The sequence below is a fragment of the Lampetra planeri genome, chromosome 32 (assembly GCF_965212315.1).
Source record: "Lampetra planeri chromosome 32, kcLamPlan1.2.h2, whole genome shotgun sequence".
Classification (NCBI taxonomy): domain Eukaryota; kingdom Metazoa; phylum Chordata; class Hyperoartia; order Petromyzontiformes; family Petromyzontidae; genus Lampetra; species Lampetra planeri.
In genome coordinates, this window is record NC_136138.1 from 400,163 (window position 1) to 422,016 (window position 21,854).

A 21,854-nucleotide genomic window follows, 5' to 3' on the forward strand; every position below is an offset into this window, starting at 1 on the left:
TCGGTTTTAAGGCGCATTTATAAAATGTCCACAGACTCAGAAATCCTGATACATCGTGGAAGAGCGTTCCATAGCTTGGGGGCTACACGGCAAAAATCTCGGTCACCCATAGACCGAAACCTCGACCTGGGAATACAGAGAAGATCTGCACCCCCAGATCTTAGGGACCTTGAGGGAACATATGGGCGCAGCATGTCAGTGATGGAGGCTGGGGCAAGATGGTTCACTGCTTTGTAAGTTAACAATAGGATGTTAAACTGTATTCTATGTGAAACTGGAAGCCAGTGTAGGGACGCCAAAGCGGGCATGATACGATGTGACAAATGTGTTCTGGTTAACACCCTAGCAGCCGCATTTGGACCATGCTGCAAATTGATTAGCACCTTCTTAACATTACAATAGTCTGTGTGAGATAAGATGACGGGTACCAATTGGAGCGACCAACGCGCGAGCTTTCCGCTGAGCAGCGTGCGACCTCTTCCACAACCTCGGCCTCGCCCAGTGGGCGCGCCACAATGCGTCCCTGGCTGGACCACTTCACTTCGTTGGCCCTTGCTCTGAACGTCCCGGTGAGCCAACTGAGACCCCCCCTTTAAAGCTGGCACTGACGGCGCCGGGTGCAAGCAGTGTCGGATCATCCTAGTAGCACAAGCAGCTTATGCTACGGGCCCTGCACTTTCAAGGGTCCCGCGCTAAATTATTTAAAGCTATCAATTCCGGTTCAGTGATTCTGCACTTGCGCTATTACTATAGTACTATACTGCCTTCAACTTTTATGATCAATTGGGTGTTTAAGATTAGCAAATTAAAAAATACAATTACTTTACTATGCAAGTAAAAAAATTGTGTTTGAATATTTAGGTTTTTTTTCATTTAGGGCCCCTCTAATACATATGCTACAGGCCCCGCACTAGCTTAATCCGGCACTGGGTGCAAGGCACTCCCAGGAGTCGCGAGGCGCACACCGGGCGCACACTGCGCGTGATTGTGACGGCTCCTCCGCATTGTGAGCAAGCTTCAAGTCGCCTTTCGAAAACGAAAGATTTGTCTTCAAACAAGGACGGTGCACGAAGAGCTCGCCTGCGTGCACGCGCTCAAGTATTTTGCCGCTGGTGTGTTTTGAGGTGAGTCTTCAAGTGGGAAATCTGAGAAAAGCCCTTTCTGAATTCTACGCACACCAGGGGCCTCTCACCAGTGTGTGTCATCTTGTGCCTCTTCAGAGTGCAAATTCGCGAGAAGTCTTTCTTGCACTCGCCACACTCGTGCGGTCGTTCTTCTGTTGTATATTCCTGGATTGCGTTTTCAAGTGGGAGAGGCGAGAGAAGCCGTCTCCACACTCTTTGCACATGTGCGGCCTGTCGCCCGTGTGCGCCCGAAAGTTGCACCTTTAGATGCGACATCCGTGGAAATCCCCTCGCGCACTCCTCGCACGCGTGCGGCCTCTCTCCGTAGTGCGTGCCCCGATGCCTCTTCAGATTGAGGGCACCGCAGAAACTTCTGCTGCACTCCTCGCAGACGAGCGGCCTCTCCCCGGTGTGCGTCAGGCGATGCCTCTTGAGGTGGGAAATCTGAGCGAAGCTCTTCATGCACACCTCGCACCGGCACGGCTTCTCGCCCTAGTGTACGTCATCCGATGCGTCATGAGGTGGGAGTTCTACGAGAAGCCCTTTCTGCACTCGTTACACACGTATGGCCACTCTTCCGCGTGCGTCATCTGACGTAACTTCAGGGTGATGATGATGTTCGATAAACGTCTCTTACACACGTGCATGTATACGCATTTGTGGAAAATGTTACAGATTTGAAGCATTCACACACACACAAGTGGATTAAGAACGCAGTACGCAGTGAAATGTGTTTGTATACGTTTCCGTATTGTATAATCATAATTATTACTGACAATAAAATTCGCATTGACATTAAGAATATTGAGTACGCCGTTTGTTGTGAGCGCGCGTGTGTATGTTGTATTGCGTGTGTATAACCGTCTGTGTATGTTGAGTTGCGTGTGTATAATCATGTGTGTATGTTGAGTTGCGTGTGTATAATCGTGTGTGTATGTTGAGTTGCGTGTGTATAATCGTGGGTGTATGTTAAGTTGCGTGTGTATAATCGTGTGTGTATGTTGTGTTACGTGTGTGTAATGTGAGGATATATCCGGGTCGTTGACAGATCACAACTCGTCACGATGATTGGCTCTGCCGGTCCTGGTCCATAGCCAATGGGGGGAAGCCTAGGGTCGTGGGCCTGACGTAATGGAAAGGTGACAGCTGTAAGTAGAGGATTGGTTATGCTGGCTTTAGCCACAGCCAATGGGGAGACGAGTCACGGACGTAGTCCCGGGAGCCTACGGTGGAGTCTGGAAGATTCCATAGAGGCTAACCAGGATTGGTGGAAATGTACCACGTGACCCGAGTATTAAATAGGGGTGGAGACGAACAACATGTGGTCAGAACTGGAACTAACGAAGGGAAGAGGCCACGTGAGAGCGGGGGTCCAGGCTGCCACGTGGCTGTGCGCGTCTCTCTCCTTCTATCCCTCTCACGCTGTCTGTCAGCAGTGTTGTCTTGCCTCACGGCAGATGTGGAGCGTACGTTCACAGGAAGTTCCTGTTTTTTGATGATAATTTTGGTCACGTGACCAGGAAGTTACGATTTTAGATTTCCACTGTACCACGCGGGCGTCGGCCATTACACAGATAAGTCAAGATGGCGGCTCGCATCGCATCTCAGTGAGACCACAGCCGCACTTGTCCATTGTGGGAGCTTAAGAAGCATTGTCTGTAAGTTGTTTATATTCCTATAATATTGGCAATGCTGTTGTAATGTTGGAATGACCGTTATAGTGATGTAAATGCCTTTATGGTGCCGTTAAGTTGTTGTAGTAAATACGAGGCCTAGTTAGTAACGAAGCCTGCGACTTTCCTTATTGTGGATGTTACTTGTGATTTAGTAGGTCGAGTCAGACTTGTGCCTATGTTGCGATCCTGAGAGTAAAGATGACGAAGTATCTCATCCACAGTTTAGTGTTATGTGTAATGCTGTACATTTGGGGTGCAGTGGGATGAATACACGATGTGCCTGTATGCAACACACCGGCTTGTGCTTTGTCTAGTTGTTCAGTGGTAATGTAGGGGCCTGGTCCGTCCAGGATCTATTGTTATCTAAGACAATGTTCTGATGCTGTGTTGTTCATTGTGCTGTATCTGTGTTTCTCACCAGTTTTACCTTGTTACAATCAATAAATGACGATTGGAGTTGGACGTTCATCCTGGCTCTGAGGGTTTATTGAACACAAGGTTATCTACTCGACTAGCGGTGCAACGCAGCGCACAGCGAGGCCGAGATAAGTGTGAAGGAGTGTTGTAATGAAAGACGAATAAAGACTGGATTTCAGAAGTCGCTTCAACGACCTTTATTACATTGGTGACAGAAGTGTCTCTTGAGACCGTTTGGACGATTCTTACAAAATGTCCAAGCACCTCAAGAAGAGAAACCCACCGGACCCTCCGTCGGAGGAAGAGGTTGAGGCGGACGAGGACGAGCTGGTGGGAGCTGCGGGTCCTCTACCTCCGTCTGCTGCTCTCCCCGACGCCGCTCATCGCCGACAGGCCGGCAAAATAACGTCTCCGGCTGCGGACGAGGGGTGGCGTCGGCTGGCGGAACAGATAAAATCGCTCCATGCGATCCTGCTAAATCTTGTAACGGCGGTCGCGTCATCAGCGGCCCTCGGTCGGCCGTGTGGAATTCACCCAAGGGCCGATGATCAAGATTTTCAGCGGGAAACGACGTCCGCCATTACTCCTGCCACGGAGTGAGAGGCCTCCATCTTGGGCGGGGCTGCTGCAACGTAGCCGCCGGACGCCATCTTGGGCGGGGCTGCTGCCACGCGGCCGCCGGACGCCATCTTGGGCGGGGCTGCTGCCACGCGGCCGCCGGACGCCATCTTGACGGAGCCGCGTACTGCGTGGGGAGCGGGATTGGAGACGCTCGAGGCCTCGGACATTCACCGCGGCCATCGCCTTCCTCAAATGAAAGAATTTGTCGCCGGGGGCGACTGTAGCGTGTTCACATGGCGGTTCGAGTCAGCCTTTCGGTCGGTGCGATGGACGGAGGCAGAGGCGCTGGAGGCTCTGCCCACGCTGTTGGATCATGTCTCCTTGGCAGTTTTCCGATCCATTCTGGCGAGTAAGAAGAAGACACTGCGTGACGCTTTCACGGAAATGGCGGAGTTCTACGAGCCGCCGATGGCGGCTACCAGGAAATTTATGCAGCGTCGTCGAGGAGCGGAAGAATCGCCCTTGGCTTACCGAGGGGCGCTGTTAGCGCTTGCCATGGCCGCCTACCCCGATTCGTCAGCCAATCTCCTGGATCCTCTCATCCTTTCCAGAATGATTGAGTTAGCCCAGGAACTTAACATCTCATTACCGGTGTGCGGCCAGGAACCGCTTACGTCTCGATGGGCGGCGCGCTGCTTGGACGCCAAGTTCAACCTCAGCTGGGATCAGATGGCTGCATGGACGGGGGATCCTGAGATAGACGGGCCACCGTTGGGGTGGTCTCCACGTCAGGTCGTCCACGGCTCCAACGACTCCAGCGACGACGAGGTGATGGCTGTTGTTCCTCACTGGGTCCCGAAACGCCGGCCACGCGAGCAGCGTGATGGAGCCGGACGACCACGAGCGGGGACCGGGGCAAACGACCGCCGGGCGGCGGCGGCCACGTGTTTTAAGTGTGGCCGACGAGGCCATTTCGCCCGGGATTGCCGCTGCCGACTTCAATCTCCTCAGCTCCCGTAGGGCCGACTTCCATCTCCTCCACCGGATGCGGATCCACGGCACCCTCGGGCAAGTCGGCACATTTCGGACAGGTCTTGACACATCACCCATCCACTTGCACGCATGTTTGCACTCCGGAAGGGAATTGTGGGTCACCTGTGTCGATGCTGCACTCGGTTACAATGGAAGAAATTGGCCCGTAGAGTGGTGGCAGCCGCGTCGGGGTCCTCGATGGTACGGGGTACCATCGATGGGATCGATGTCCGTATTTTGGTGGACACAGGCGCGTCTGCTCATTTCCGATGTTATTTTTCATCTCCTGTCCATTCCTACGTCGTGGATCCGACCGGCTAATGACGGGTGCGTTGCTGCAAATGGGGGTAGCATGGGTATTTTGGGGCGAGTAGATGTGCGCATTGCTATAGGGAATATCACCGCGGAGGAACCAGTTTTGATCTCACATTCATTGGCCGTCCCATGCCTATTGGGCACCGATTTCCTTCGCCGCATGCCCGTTAAAATACTCGTCGACCAAAATTGCTTGGAAATGCCAGGGGGCCGTAGAATGTCGTTCCTGCCGTCCCTGTTGGGCCGTTCGCCCCCAGGAAATGCTGTTAATGCAATTGTTGCTGTCACGGTAGAAGTACCATCAGGCTCACAAATGCTTATTCCGCTGCGTTACCGGAAGCGATTGGAAGCTGCGGACGGTGCAACGGGTGTGCTGTTGTCCCCGTCGAATTCTGTGGCAAAATCCTTTTCCCGAGTGGAGGCTCAAACTATCGTTCGGCCTGGTCAGGCCCCGTTTATACAAGTATTAAATGGGGGCCCGGACCGGGTCGTCGTCCCGGCTGGCTCGGTGTTGGCTCATGCCACTACCGATTTCACCAGCTTTGAGGGTGAACAACCCACAAAAATGGCCGCTGGCGGGCCACGATCTGATTGTTCGGACGATCGATGGATCGCAGATTTGTGCAGGGATAATACGTCTTTGTCGGCCATGCAGCGGAGCGCCTTGCATTCATTATTGTCGGAGTACGCTGACGTTTTCAGTAAAAAAGATTTGGATTTGGGCCATACCTCGCTCTTGTCGCACCATATCAACACACCGGTGCGGCGGGACCGATTTATATGCACCCGCATCGCATGAGCCCTGCAGAAAGGGAACACGTGCGTGGCGCGGTGGACGACATGTTGGCGGCCGATATAATTTCGCCGTCCAACAGTCCTTGGGGCGTGCCGGTGGTGCTGGATAAGAAAAAGGATGGTGGGACGACATTTTGTGTAGACTTCCGCCGATTGAATAACATATCCGTGGCGGACGCATACCCCTTGCCACGGATGGACGACTCGTTGGACGCTTTGTCAGGGGCAAATTTTTTCTCTACCCTCGACGCGTCCAGACCGAAAACGGCGTTCCGCACGCCACATGGGCTCTTTGAGTTTAACCGCCTAATTCTAGATTTGAGGCTTTCGTGACTGCAATGATTCATATTTTTTGGTTTTTTCGGTAAAGTCACGTAGATAAAAAAATGTAAATTAATAAAAGTAAAATAAAAATAAAATAAAATCACGACGTTTCGGAGGCAACACAAGCTTCTGTCTTCAGGTGGAACCGTCACAGCACGATAGCTGTATCAAGTAAGAGAAATTCCAAGAAAACAGTCCTTGTATATATATATGTACTGGTTGAGGATGGGAGGAGCCAAGGTAGGCCCTGGATATTATTAATGTGAGGTTCGGTGAGGCTGAAGCACGCTGTTAGGAATGAGCCTTTGTTGTGTAAACTAGGCGCGGCTGATGTAAAGGTGCGTGTAAATGGGACTGAGCCTTTTGTTATGTAGAGGTGGTGCGGCTGAAAACGCTGCCAAGAAATGAGTCTTTGTTGTGTAGAATGGTTGAACTGGGAGGTTCTAAGAGTTGTTAAGGTGCGGCTGATGTAAAGGGCGGCTGCTGTAAATGGGACTGAGCCTTTGTTATGTAGATGAAACAGCACTTTTGTTACGTTGCTGGGATTAATTCTAGATTTGCCAAATATGTGTGGTAAAACTTAAAGTAGGATCCAAGTCCGATTCAGTACAGTAAATAAAATCCGTGATGCTTCAGCCGCACCGAACCTCACATTAATAATATCCAGGGCCTACCTTGGCTCCTCCCACCCTCAAAAAGTATATATACAAGTGTAATAAAGGACTCGATCCTGGGTCTGTCTCCGTTGTCCTTTATTTGGGTTCTTACACTTGTCCCACACGGCCCTCGCTCAGAGTCTCCCCCGCTTGGCAGCTCCACAGCTGCCTTCGCTCCCGTAGCCTCTCGCGTTCCTGCAGCTCCGCTGCAGGTCCCTGGTGCAGCCCTCCGGCTGCTCTCACAGCAGCTCCACCGCTGCTCCCCGTTCCTCCGTGCTCGGTCACCGCTGGCTGGCGGTGCCGAGTCTTAGCGTGTGTGGCGATCTCGCCACTCCCCAACCTCAGCCCTGCGTGGCCTCTGTGGCGATCTCGCCACTCTCCAACCTCTGCCCTGCGTGGCCTCTGTGGCGATCTCGCCACTCTCTGTCTCTATCCCCAACTCTCTCTTCCACCCCGCTGGCTGGCGCCGTCATGAGCCACTCAGCCACCAGGCTGAGGCACGGCGACCACCCAATGTGGTCTCCACTCTTCACTCCCCCGACTGACCCAGATGTCTTCCTGTCTCCCCGCTATAACATCTCCCCCCACGTGACCCTGACTCCTCCCTCTCGGATCGTCACATCCGACCCGCCCATTTATGCCCGCATTACACAAGGACTGTTTTCTTGGAATTTCTCTTACTTGATACAGCTATCGTGCTGTGACGGTTCCACCTGATGACGGAAGCTTGTGTTGCCTCCGAAACGTCGTGATTAAATTTTATTTAACTTTTATTAATTTTATTGTTTTATCTACGTGACTTTTCCGAAAAAACCTAAGAATATTTAACCGCCTACCTATGGGCTTGAATGCAGCACCGGCGATGTTCCAACGCCTGATGGAACTGGTGCTAGCGGGGCTGCAGTGGGAAACGTGCCTCATATATTTGGACAATATCATCGTATTCAGCCGCACCTTCGAAGAACACCTCCAATGACTGGAGACTGTCTTTCAGAGGATGTGCTCGGCTGACCTAAAATTTAAACCAAAAAAGAGCCACCTTTTGCAACGATCCGTCCACTACTTGGGACACATCGTCAGCTCTGACGGTGTGTCCACGGACCCTCAGAAAACGGCGTGTGTCCGAGAGTGGCCCACGCCCACTTCAGTGGGCGACGTACGGCGGTTTATAGGGTTCGCATCCTACTATCGCCGATTTGTTAAGAATTTCCCGATGCTGGCTAAGCCGCTGCATGTTCTGACGGGGAAAATCAGAGATTTAAATGGGGCCCGGAAGAGGAGCGCTCTTTTCAATCTCTCCGGGATCACCTGGCCACCGCTCCGACGCTCGACTACCCAGACTTTTCCCAGCCGTTCATCCTTGACACGGATGCTAGCCATATCGGCATAGGAGCCGTTTTGTCGCAACGGAAAGACGGGGTCGAGCGAGTGGTGGCATATGGCAGCAGGGTTCTGTCCCCTGCCGAGACGCGATATTGCGTGAGCAACGGGAACTGCTAGCAATCGTACATTTTGTTCGCTAGTACTGGCCGTATCTGTATGGAAGGAAATTCCTCTTGCGCACTGACCACGCTGCCTTGCAATATTCTTTGAAATTGGAACAACCGTCCGGTCAATTGGCTCGGTGGTTGGAATCATTACAGGAGTTTTCCTTCAATATCACGTACCGCAAGGGTACTCGCCATGGCAACGCGGACGCTCTCTCTAGGTTGCCCCTGACTCCTCCCTGCGCCTGTCTGACGGGTACGCACCGCTGTGCGGCGCTGCCTACCTCGCCCTGTCCGGTCATGGGGGCGATGTCGAACGATGAAGGCCAGGATGTACACGTTGGCGCCGACGATACGCTGCATTTGCCGCACTCGGTGTGGCTACGCGAGCAGGAGGCTGATGCCTCTCTGGCTCCGCTGCGGGAGCTGATCGGGAATCCGAGATCTAATTTGGCGGGATGGAAATGGCAGTTGTTTTGGGGCCAGGCGGGATTACTGATGTGTACGGATGGATTGTCTGACTGTTCACGCCTGGTTGTGCCGACATCCCTTCGCCACGATCTGGTCCGCGCTCTGCACGCCGACAAGCTGATGCACCTCGGCGTGCAGAAAACATTGGCTGCGATGCAGCAGGATTTCTTTTGGCCCGGCATGACAGCAGATGTCACTAACTTTATCCGGTCATGCATTGATTGTGCAAAGCGGAAACCGCCTCGTCAAAATTATATCCCGCCCCTACATTCGATCGAGGTATCTCGTATTAATGAGCTGGTTGCTCTGGATATCCTAGGCCTGTTCCCTCCATCGGCTAGGAAAATAAATACCTTTTGGTCGGGGTCGAATATTTTTCTCGCTGGCCTATGGCCTGGCCTTTGCCTGACCAAACGGCCTCATCCATCACCGATGCTTTCTTGAATGGATACGTCATGGATAAAGGAGCACCCGAAGGGCTGCTCACAGATCAAGGACGTAACTTCTCCTCCAAATTGCTCAAAGACGTGTGCTCTGCTTTGGGTACAAAGAAAATCCGCACTTCCCCTTACCATCCGCAAACGGATGGCATGGTGGAACGATTTAACCGCACCCTTTCGGCCATGCTTTGTCACATGGTGAGTGAAAAACAAACCGATTGGGACTTGCACATACCGGGCGTCCTGGTGGCATACCGCATGGTTCCGCACGCGTCCACAGGATATTCACCATTTTTCCTGATGTATGGCCGTGAGAATGTACCCCCGATTGATGTGCAACTTGGTGCAGCGGGGAAACAACTGTCCCCTTCCTTGCCTGACCACGTGTGGGACTCGCTTAAACGGGTTACGGAGGCGCGAGAGGCTGCCAGATGTGCGATGGCCCGTACACAGGCAAAGAACGAGAGGTATGCGCGTCGATCGCGAACTGACATGCCTTGGTCGGTGGGCGATATGGCATGGCTCCATTGCCCTCAGGTGCCAGTGGGTACGTCCCCTAAACTGCACAAGCCTTGGCGGGGGCCTGTGAGGCTGGTGAACATTCGGAATCCCCAGAGTGTTCGCATCCAGTACGGCCAACGTCGTTGGTATGTCCATTCGTCGCGGCTCAAGCCCTACATTGACCCGCGTGCTGGTCCTTCATCTCCACTTGTTGACCTGCTGGGGTCTGGCGTGCCGAATGTGCCACTTGCCTCGCCGATTGATCCCCAGCGGGGCTGTGTTATACCCCCCGCAGATGAACAGGTTTTGAAGGACGACGAGACCCCGGACATTCCACCTCCAACGGGCCTGTCCCAGATACAACGGAAACCGAAAATTCTTCTTTTTCTCCACGGCAACCACCTCCTGCTGAACAGTCGGCGAGGCAACCACAAACGAAGGGAGGAGAGGGTCCGGCGTCGCGTACGCGGTCGAAGTCTCTCCCATTTCGCTAATACTGCTTGCCTTGCGGTCTGTCACCCTGGCGTTACTGCGCTACAGGGGCGCCCTAATGTATGTCTGTTGTTTTAATGTTTTAAATTCCTCGGCGCGTTGACGCCTACTCCCCCTTACCTTGTTAATGCGTCTTAGACGCCCTAAGATTTATTCAAAGGGATTCGGCCTGTCACCCCTTTTCCCAGCCGAGACGGCTGACTGTTTACACCGGGGGGGGGGGGGGGGTGATGTAATGCGAGGATATATCCAGGTCATTGACGGATCACAACTCGTCACGATGATTGGCTCTGCCGGTCCTGGTCCATAGCCAATGGGGGGAAGCCTAGGGGCGTGGCCCTGACGTAATGGAAAGGTGACAGCTGTAAGTAGAGGATTGGTTCTGTTGACTTTAGCCACAGCCAATGGGGAGACGAGTCAGGGGCATGGTCCCGGGAGCCTACGGTGGAGTCTCGAAGATTCCATAGAGGCTAACCAGGATTGGTGGAAATGTACCACGTGACCCGGGTATTAAATAGGGGTGGAGACGAACAACACGTGGTCAGAACTGGAACGAACGAAGGGAAGAGGCCACGCGAGAGCGGGGGTCCAGGCTGCCACGTGGCTGCGCGCGTCTCTCTCTTTCTATCCCTCTCACGCTGTCTGTCAGCAGCGTGAATGAGTGTTGTAATAAAAGATGACTAAAGACCGGATTCCAGAAGTTGCTTCAACGACCATTATTACATTAGCATTACTATTACTGGTGTCGGGTTTATTTTTTGTTTGTATTTTTGTTGCTGTTGTGCTGCTGCCATGCGAGCGTCATGGCGCAGCACGACAGCACCGAGGCACTCACGGACGAGCACGGCTTCCGCTGCTTCCCTCCGCCGGGGACGTCGCCCGACAGTGTTGCTGGTGTGGTGGCGGCACACATCGGGGCGGCAGCCATCCGTGTAATACAAAAGGAGAACCGTGGCTACGTGGTGTACGTGGCCACGGTGGATGTGGCGGCGCGCGTTGTGGAGAGGGGACTCGACGTCGGGGGGGAGGGGGGGCTGCTCGTCCAATGCAGCCCTCTCTCCACGCCGGCAGTGAGAGTGACTATCTCCGGCGCGTCGCCGTACTTCACGAACGCGGAGCTGAGGGCTGACCTGCAGTGCTACGGCGTGGTGGTGTCGCCCATCGTGCTGCTGCTCATGAGGACGCGGAACAGGGAGATGAGGCACGTCCTGTCGGGCCAACGACAGGTTTTTCTCGTGCTAAAGAGTGGGCGCACCGAGCTGGACGTGGCCATCAAGCGTACCGCTGGTGGCCGCGTCCACACGATCTAACTGGCCACAGCTGTGCCGCGCTGCTACGGGTGTGGCAGCGTTGGGCATGTAAGAAAAAACTGCTCCACCAAGACCAGAGAGGGAGTGGTGAGGTCTGGCGGAGCAGCGACGGAGGAGGAGAAAACGCTGGTGCCGCAATTGCAGCAGCAGCAGCAGCAGCGGGAGCATCCGCCGCCGCCGCAGCAGGAGCAGCGGCAACAACAGCAGTAGCAGCAGCAAGGTGGTGCCGACTCTGTGCCAGAGTGCGGAGAGTAGGCACCTGAGAAGAAAACCGACGACGACGGTGGAAGGTTCACCGTCGTTAGAAACGCAAGGAAAAAGAGGAAGATGAGCAGGCGTGAGAACGGCCAGCTCAAGAGGGCAGCTACAGCTGGCGACACCGTCGAACCAGCCAGCTGCCCAGTGGAGACGGGGGGGGGGGGGGAGGCCATGGAGGCCACTGGCGACGTGCCCCCGGCGGATGCGACCAAGCCGGGAACGCGATCGCCGAGCCCGGCCTCACCCACCCCGACGACGGGAGGAGAAGGGCCGCCGACCACCGCCGGCGCCAGTGGTGTGCCGGGCGGTGCTGCAGCTCCGGGGAGCCCCCCTTCGCCTGCCCTGAGGGGTGGCGGGGAGGGGAGCGCGGAGTCCGAGGCGGCCGGGACAGAAAACATAGCCGAGCAAACCAGCTGCCCGGCGGATACGGAGGAGGAGGTCATGGAGGCCAGCGGTGACGCGCACCTGGCGGAGGCAACCGAGGCAGCGCGACTGCCGGACCCGGCCTCGACCACCCGACGCAAGAAGAAGGGGAGAAGCCGCTGAGCGCCACCGGCGCCGCTGACGTGCTGAGCGGTGCTGTGGCTCCGAGGAGCACCCCTTCGGCCGCCCCGAGCGGTGGCGAGGAGGGGACCGAAAAACCCGAGGGGAGTGGGCTGCCCGGGCTTGGGATTGAGCCCAGCGGGACCCTGGCTCCAGAGGGGTCGGCAGAGGTGGCAGGGGGGGCCTGCGCCGAGGGGATGATCGACTGTGAGGACTCTGAGGATGATTGGGACGAGACGGAGTACCCCAAAAGGATCGGAGAATGGAGGAAGGCGGGTAAGCCGGGGGAGTACATGCCCCAAGGACTCCTCGTGTGGATGAGGAGGGTGTATGAAAAGCGAAACGTTCAGGTGCAGAAAGTTTTCCCGACAAGGGATCGTTTATGAAGATGGCACGGATGGTGATCCAGGACCCACACAAGTACAGTTTCAACCGGCAGGAGATCTACCGGTTGAAGGCAATAATGACCAAGTTGAAGAAACTACCGCCCCCCCCCACCAGGGGAGGAGGGTGTGGATGAGCAGGGGGGGCCCTGCCAGGCAAAGGGGTGTCAGAGCCCGGACTGACAGAGCGCATCGGACACTCGCTGTGGGGCGGTGGCGATGTTGTGCGGATGGTGTGTGGTGACTGTGGTGCCGACGCTGCGGGTCGCGGAGCGGCGCGTGGGCCGGTGGTTGTTTTTTGTGTTGCCATAAAGGCTCATATATTACAAAAACTCCAGCGCAATTGCCGCTGGTGAATAAAAATTTAAAAGTCAAAAAGTCTCTCACTCTCTCAGCCTTTCCACTGCTAGCCTGCTCTCTCTCTCACTCTCCTAGCCTCTCCACTGCTAGCCTGCTCTCTCACTCTCCTAGTCTTTTTACTGCTAGCCTGTTCTCTCTCTCACTCTCCTAGCCTCTCCACTGCTAGCCTGCTCTCTCTCTCACTCTCCTAGTCTCTCTACTGCTAGCCTGTTCTCTCTCTCACTCTCCCAGCCTCTCCACTGCTAGCCTGTTCTCTCACTCACTCTCCTAGCCTCTCCACTGCTAGCCTGCTCTCTCTCACTCTCCTAGTCTCTCTACTGCTAGCCTGTTCTCTCTCTCACTCTCATAGTCTCTCTACTGCTAGCCTGTTCTCTCTCTCACTCTCCTAGTCTCTCTACTGCTAGCCTGTTCTCTCTCTCACTCTCCTAGTCTTTCTACTGCTAGCCTGTTCTCTTACTCTCCTAGTCTCTCTACTGCTAGCCTGTTCTCTCTCTCACTCTCCTAGCCTCTCCACTGCTAGCCTGTTCTCTCACTCACTCTCCTAGCCTCTCCACTGCTAGCCTGTTCTCTCACTCTCCTAGCCTCTCCACTGCTAGCCTGTTCTCTCCCTCACTCTCCTAGTCTCTCTACTGCTAGCCTGTTCTCTCTCTCACTCTCCTAGTCTCTCTACTGCTAGCCTGTTCTCACTCTCCCATTCTCTCTACTGCTAGCCTGTTCTCTCTCTCTCACTCTCCTAGCCTTTCTACTGCTAGCCTGCTCTCACTCTCCTAGCCTCTCCACTGCTAGCCTTCTCTCTCTCACTCTCCTAGCCTCTCTCCTGCTAGCCTGCTCTCCCTCTCACTCTCCTAGCCTCTCTACTGCTAGCCCGCTCTCTATCACTCTCCTAGCCTCTCTACTGCTAGCTTGACTGCCACGCTCCACTCGCTTCCACGGGCGGTTTCTTCATTAGGGCGATTGGGCGACGCACCACCAATGTCATTCAACCATAGAGTCACGCTAGCCGTCACTGTCAGCCTCTGGATATAGTCCAATCAGCGTCATGTCACGTTCTGTGGAGTACCGCCTCTTTTTGGGCGATTTCACTATGGCTGAGAATCGCCCCGAGTGGCCCCATAGACTTACATTCAAAGATGTTTTTTTTCGAACGGGGGCGCTGCAATGCATTCTCTATGGCTTCCGGGAGGGCATGCACTAACGTGCTTACGTCATCATACGTGCTAACGTCATCATACGTAAGCACATTTCATCCAACAATATAATTTATCGCCACCTAGTGGAATCTTTAATAAAATAAACTTGAGTGGTTTGTTTTAATAGTGAGTATATAAACAAACAAGATGTATTGTAAGAGTCACTTTATTTTTCATTAATATTAAAGAAGTGAAGTTGCCTTTACATGCTTAAGCTGTTAATTTATTCATTGCATGGGTGGACCTTATCCTTATCAATCATCCAGACATTTGCCCCCCCTGAGAGATTTTGCAGGAACCGCCACTGCTCGCTTCGCTCTCTCCGCTGCTGGCCTACCACTACACACTCTGATAGCTTCCCACCGTGCACTCTGCTAGCCTCTCCACTGCTAGCCTATTACTATACACTCTGCTAGCTTCTCCACTGCTAGCCTCTCACTATACACTCTGCTAGCTTCTCTACTGCTAGCATCTCACTTTACACTCTGCTAGCTTCTCTACTGATAGCCTTCCGCTATACTCTGTTAGCTTCTCTACTGATAGCCTTCCGCTATATTCTCTGAAAGCTTCTCTACTGATAGCCTTCCGCTATCCTCTGATAGCTTCTCCTCTGCTAGTATTCGCACACTCACGCTTAGGATTCCGCTAGCTTCTCTACTGCTAGCCTTTCTACCCTCGCCTCTCCAACCTCGCCCTTGCCTCCAGTGGGGGTTCAGCCATAACCGCTGGAGAGGTCGAGGTGTGGAGAGCGGGGCCTTGGACTTCTCTTGTCTTTCCTCTTGCCTTCACTCCGACCAACTCAACTCCCCCCTCACACGCTCCCATATTTATCCTCCTCATTAACTCCCCTAAATTAAGCTGGCGACCTCCCGTCGCCTCATGCCCGTGGCTTCTGCCGCTATCGCCTCAATATCCTGTCAACCTGGCGCCTGTTCCGCGCCTGCATTTGCAGCCAGCCAATCACTGCTATGCATCTTAGTTGGCCGTCTCCTTTCCGTTGCTTTCTCTTGCAGCACTTGTTCGCCCTGATGCGACCTCACTGTCCGTAACTCGCACATGCGTGCACACCGTTTGCAAACCCCCACGCGCGTTACTCCACTACATATGTATGTGTGTGTGTGAGTCGATGTGTGTGTGTGTAAGTCGATGTGTGTGTGTCTTTTTCTCCCAGGCAACGCAGGGTGCTTCCCGCTAGTATGTTATAAAGGGGCCCTAAAAAAAACGTTAATATTAAAACACAATTTTTTTACTTGCAAAGTAAACTAATTGTATTTTTTTTATTTGCGATACAGCCAGATAATGCAACCAATCGCTAACATTAAACACCCAGTCGTTCATAAAAGGTGAAGGTGGTATAGTACTATAGTCATAGAGCAAGTGCACAATCACTGAACCGGAATTGATAGCTTGAAAGCATTTAGCGCGGGGCCCGCAGCATACGTTTACTCCTAGGATAATCCGGCACTGACTACCATGTAGACCAAACGCAGACAAATCTCTCAGTCAGCCTCCGTCCGTCAACACTGCGATTAAATTGAACACAAAACCGGTGCCGCATATCGGTACAAATAAATTTCTGCCACCTCGAACACAGATTCCAATGTTTTTCCGGACCGTCCAGGTAAAACCCGGAACAGGTGGCAACCCTCATTGAGCCATAGGCTGCAAGACAGAGAGACACGAGGAGACGGAGGGAGGCACAGCACCCCGCACAGCCCTCGACTCCGCACGGCGGCACACGTGGACGTTCGACAGCCGAGTTGATCAACAACAACAATAAGAGCCGCCATTCATCACTCAGCGGCGGTGACGTCACCACGGCGCCTGTGCCATGCCAGGTGAAATTTGAGGCCACGTGAAGTGTCGAAGGCTCGCTGACAGCAGGTCACGGGACAGACCCAGCAGGTGCCATGGGTTGACTGACTGAGATGACTGGCAGATGTGTTTTAATCGCCCGGCGTTCCGCACGTTGTTGTGAGCATCGCTCCTCTGCCCTCCGTTGTTGTTGGAGGGTGACTGCCTACAACTGACACAAAGGCCGATCTTGACAACACTGGTACGAACCTTGGGCAAGTCCACTCAGCTCCACATCCTCCTGTACCACATCAGTCAATGTCTTCTCCAGCCCGTGTAGTGCCCGTTTATCACCCTCGATCCGGCCAAACAGAAGCTACTTGTGCATGCGATGGGCTGGGTATGCGGGCTCCATGACCCAGCAGAGCTCTCACAGCAGGCCACGTGCACTGCTCTTGAAACCCTGCACTCTACACGACACGGGCAAGTCGAGCGATCCACAATGGGAAGTATAGCTGATAAGTAAATTCAACAACACGTGGAATAGTTCTAAAGGGCGCCACGGTGACGAGCTGTTAACTACCTAGCCTGGTATGCAGCAGGTCGTGAGATCCATCCCGACCCTGACGCCTGCTGTATATTTGGAGTTTGCATGTTCTCCCCGTGGTCACGTGGGTTTTCGCATTTATAAACATGCGTTCAGAGTATTTGGCTGCTATACATTTCCACGTGATAAGCCACTTCGCTGAGCTATCATTTGTGACCAGGACGCTTCTGAACAAAAGCTATAAGTAGAAATTGCAATATGTCATGCTTAAGTCGAAACTAATAAATCTGCGAAACTAAAAGTTAACGTTTTTAGGACTGCGATCGCAAACTTTCCACTTGCATACTGGTACGGGTTTGGGTTAGATTGCGTAAATATTTATGTAAATATTTACATGAATATTTATACTTACGAAAATATTTACGTGATCTCACCCAAACTCAAAACCCTCTATTATGGATAATTTGGTCGCGAAAGCCTACGTCTTAAACGTTTGTCATTTGAAGGCCCACTAAAAATATATACATTCCAAGTTGTGTTTCTCCGCTCGTAGCAACTTAACCGTTCTCCCAATGTAAACCATCGCTGTGACTTTGGGGCTGAACGCTAATGTCAGGATGTCTGGCTACCTCGCGCGCCACTGCGATGCGATGGAGCAAGTCAAGATGATGAATGAAGGAAGCCGAGTTCCCAGGCAGCTCCCCTGTTTGTGCGCCGGGTTACTGGGTTACCGGCCGTCTCTTATCAGCACTAGATACACACAAAAAAAGGGCACTGTCACATTTCAAGATCCCACGAGATCGCCTTTCTGTTTTTGTTTGAACGTCGCAGTCACCCGTCAGCAGTAGCGGCAGCAGCGGCTGAATGCTCAGTAAGGAGACAGCTCATGCTCCTGGAGTGTGAAAGAAGCACGCACTCCACTCGCACGGCACGTCCTGGAGTCTCATGCATTTCGTGGGCAATTCGAAGGTGAATTGTACATTTAAATATCCAATTCAACTTTGAATAGTCCACGAAAAGTGCCAAAAGGTTTTTGAATAAGGGAGAATTGGGAGTGCATGTCGTATACACCGTCGGGTTCAAAGAGCGTCGGGGTTTATATCGCACAATTCTGAGCTTAAGAGGTTATGAAGTGCACTGGTGTGTCTACCATCGTCTGCATGTATACAGCATGAGTCCAGTGGACGTTCCCACACCACTATGTACTGAGACGTTACACCATCTATTAAGGCAGTGGTTCTTCTTCTTCTTAACCTGGGGTGCACGTACCCCCTGGGGAGGTGCGAGATGCTGTGGGGGCCGACGTCCGCCCCACCACCATCGCTGGGCAGGTGGGGTGCTACGTTCGCCCCCTCCACTCCATCGCCTTGCTGAACTCCCGCCGGGCACCCGCCGATCGGGTTATCGGCTCTCCCGTGCTCGCGCCTTCTCGGAGAGACATGGCTGAATGACTGGCTTACCGCCGTACAGGGTTAGTCCTCACTCACTCGTACACACCACCCCTAAGGCTAACGCGGTGGCGAGCACGCGCGCGCCGGTGGGCGGTTATATTCTATACTCTTAGTTCTTTCGGTAAAGTCACGTAGGTAAAATTAATAAAAATAAAACAATAAAAAATCACGACGTTTCGGAGGCAACACAAGCTTCCGTCTTCAGGTGAGACCGTCACAGCAAAATATCTGTACCTTATATAGTGGTTAAGGAGGGAGGAGCCAGGAAGGGCAGCGGGGGAGGAGGAGTTGTGAAGTGGTCAATTACTGCAGATATACAAACACAGACATAATTTCAATTGTGATGATGGGTACAAACTTAGTAATCATTGGAAAGATGTTATCAACCATGCAAAAAAGATTTAATTACACATTTTTGGACCATCTTATCTGACAGGCACTATTTTACTTCACCGAGTGTTTAACATCCCTAACGTTTAACAGTACTCTTTATTGTCAGCCAACACTGGTATAAACATGGGCATTTCCGCCCCTTTTCTATTATGTACATCCACAGTTACTTGCGCAACACGTCCCTAACCACGAGTCCATTCATCCCACAGTGACTTGCGCATAAACAGCATAACAAAGAGCGGCTTAATCGTATCTAATTCATTTCCCACCCAGCAGTATAACAAAAGCAGTAATTGACCACTTCACAACTCCTCCTCCCCCGCTGCCCTTCCTGGCTCCTCCCCCCTTAACCACCATATAAGGTACACAGATATTTTGCTGTGACGGTCTCACATGAAGACGGAAGCTTGTGTTGCCTCCGAAACGTTGTGATTTTTATTGTTTTATTTTTATTAATTTTACTTACGTGACTTTACCGAAAGAACTAAGAGTATGAATCCTTGCAGTCACGAAAGCTTCAAATCTAGGTTATATTCTATCCCACGCCTGCACCAAGACTCACGCTAAAGCGGCTGCGCGAACACGCGCGCGCCTGCGGGCAGTCGCCCCATGCACATTCACATCACAAACACTGCACAGATGCTCTGTGCTAACGCTTTTATTCCCGGCGCAAAACCCTGCACTGCCCGGAGGGAATATTCTGCGAGCAGAGCCTATCCTACTACTATTTAATTCCTCACACACCCTATTGCGTACCTCACGGCCACACTCATGGTGTCGCACGCACGCTGTGAGAGTCGGAGGGACGGAGATGAGAGAATACTTTACCTATCGCTGTCTCGTAGCTGCACTCGCTGGTGTCGCATGGATGCTGCGAGTGGCTCGAGGAGGCAGGATGGCAGGGAGTCGGTCTGGGTGGCCAAGCGGTCGGAGATGAGAACTCTTGAACCGTTTTTCGCTCCCCTTTTTATCCCCTTGACTTTTTAAATCCAGAGCTGCGTAAACTGTTTCTCTGCCCTTACATTGAGCGTTACATTACATTATTTTTCAGCCCATTGTCTCTGCACCTGTACTCATTAATTCCTGACTCAGCCTGTTCAATCCGGAAGGGCGTACGGCTGGCGAATACACACCCAGCTAGTGTATACTTGGTCTGTAGTGCTGGGATCCCCTGACCTCATCGTTAGCTCTGCTCGCTTAATAATTCACTCCAGCCCCCTTCCCCGATGTTGTGCGTAACTCATTGCAGCTGGCCCAGTGAACCTTTGTGCGCCCATTCAATTGTAGGAATCCAATTGAGTTGCAGACGTTGTCTTGAGAGCAGCACGTTTTATTAAACTCTTAGCACAACATACTCCAAGCTATGAACACAACTTACTCTCGGGTGGTGACCACCCAACTAGCCACACTACGGCGGAACTAGACACGGTTCCACTATCCCGGTCCGGACCACAAGCTGGGTCCCGGACTGCGTGGCTGGAGGCTTCTTCAAGCTTGACGTGGATCTCCTACCTCTCCAACAGTATGAACCCCGAGCCCCTCTCAGGGCCCCCTTATATCGGGCTGGGCTGGGACTGGCTCCGCCTCTCGCCCTGCCCACCTTCTCGATCTCTCTCGCCCTTGCCCGAAGGCTCTCGAGAGTTCTTCTTGGACCATGTAACCACCCATTGGCCCCTCCACCGTTGGCCCCCCTCCAGTATCATCCGGTCACATGTCCCCAGGTAAGCCGGAGTATCATGCTCCCAACGTAACCCTAGCTGGCTGACACTCTCTCGCTCTCTCAACAGGAGCCCGCACCGCACACTGTGCGTGGTGCCACCGCGCTTAACCAACGCTCACTCAAGCCCCCACTAGGGCTGGTACTACACCCCATGTCCGGGGTGTACGCACAACAATATACATCCCACCGTGGCCTCGCAAGCCTGGCACCACACAGTGACATTCCCAGTCACTACATCACCCCCTACTCCGTAGCACTCACACGTCCCGGCTGTCAAATTCCACTTAACGAAGCAACAACAAAATATATATACAACATAACACATGTGTGCTCCAACAATAACAAACAACCAATAAATACCCAAACCCACCTGTACAATTATACACTGGCTAATAATAAAAATAATGTAGAACAACAACAATAACAATCGCGACATGCACGGCCCCCACAATCAACATCTCCTACCCACAACGTGTAACAATGCTCGTGAGCCCAATGGCGAGCAGGATCAGCCAATTACTCGCTATGAATCACGCAAGCGCGACAACCAATGTCGGTGTGGGAGTGTGCAACGTGCGGGTCTTTGAGCGAGTCCACAATGCCAGGCCTCCAGGGGGGTTGGGCTCGTCCGCCCTGGATGACCCGGGGGAAATGAGCAATCGATCAGACGAAGCCGGCTCCTCATGAAGAGCAGTAGGCTGGACCATCCGACCTTCCATGTCCGGAGCACACGAGGCCGACACGAGCAGCCGTGTATGAGGCATCAATCGCGCAGCACCTGGGGACGGGACAGTAACACTCTCCTGAGGACCGGCATCAGCAGACACATGCCTCAGCTCGTCGAGTACATCCGACACTCGGCCCCTGCGATATGGAGATGAAACAAATTCACATGGCGCAATAAACAGCTTCAGACGAGAGGGGTGAACAAACCAACTTCGCTTACCAAGCCAAATTTGGACACATTGTGGACGCACGACCCGAACAACATCAACCGACCCCCTCTAGGGTTGCAGCAATTTAGGGGATGTGCCCACAGGCACATTCAGACAATGCAACCAGGCCCTGACGCCCGGCAACCAATCACACAGGGAAACACGAGCCCCATTCAGCTGCTCGTTAGCCAACGGTCTGGCTCGGCAGTTGACCCTGGAAGCTTCCCGCGCTTCGGAGAGCTTTTCAAGAGTGAAACGAACAGAATCTTAAATTTTTGACACTTTCACGGCCGGCGTGGCCTACAACTGTACGTCGATGGGAGGATCATATTCCCGTCCATACATCAAAAATAAGTCCCAATCCAGCTGTGACTCGCTGACTAGGTGACTCAACATGGAGGTCAGCATTCTATTCAGGCGTTCGACCATGCCATCCGTCTGCAGATGGTATGGTGACGTGCGCACCTTCTTTGTCCCCAACAAATCGCAAACCTCACGCAGCAGTTTCGAAGAAAATGTTTTACCTTGATCGGTCAAAAGGCGCTCGGGGGCACCCTTATCCAGGACATAGTCATTAAGGAATGCCTCGGTCACAGCTACAGCCGATTGATTCAGGAGCGGGCCAAGTCATAGGCCAGCATGAGAACTACTCAACACCAACGAGCAAGTATTTGTTGCC

The 21,854-nt window shown here is 53.1% G+C and overlaps 1 long non-coding RNA gene across 1 annotated transcript; it reads right to left on the reverse strand.

Moving 5' to 3' along the window:
* Window positions 1-14,485: 14,485 nt before the first annotated feature.
* LOC144729267 (uncharacterized) lies at window positions 14,486-20,996 on the reverse strand. Its single transcript, XR_013587673.1, has 3 exons — window positions 19,349-20,996; window positions 17,946-18,433; window positions 14,486-16,599 (listed from the first exon to the last, which is right to left on the reverse strand). It is a non-coding gene; the product is annotated as an uncharacterized LOC144729267 (long non-coding RNA).
* Between the last annotated feature and the right edge of the window lie 858 nt (window positions 20,997-21,854).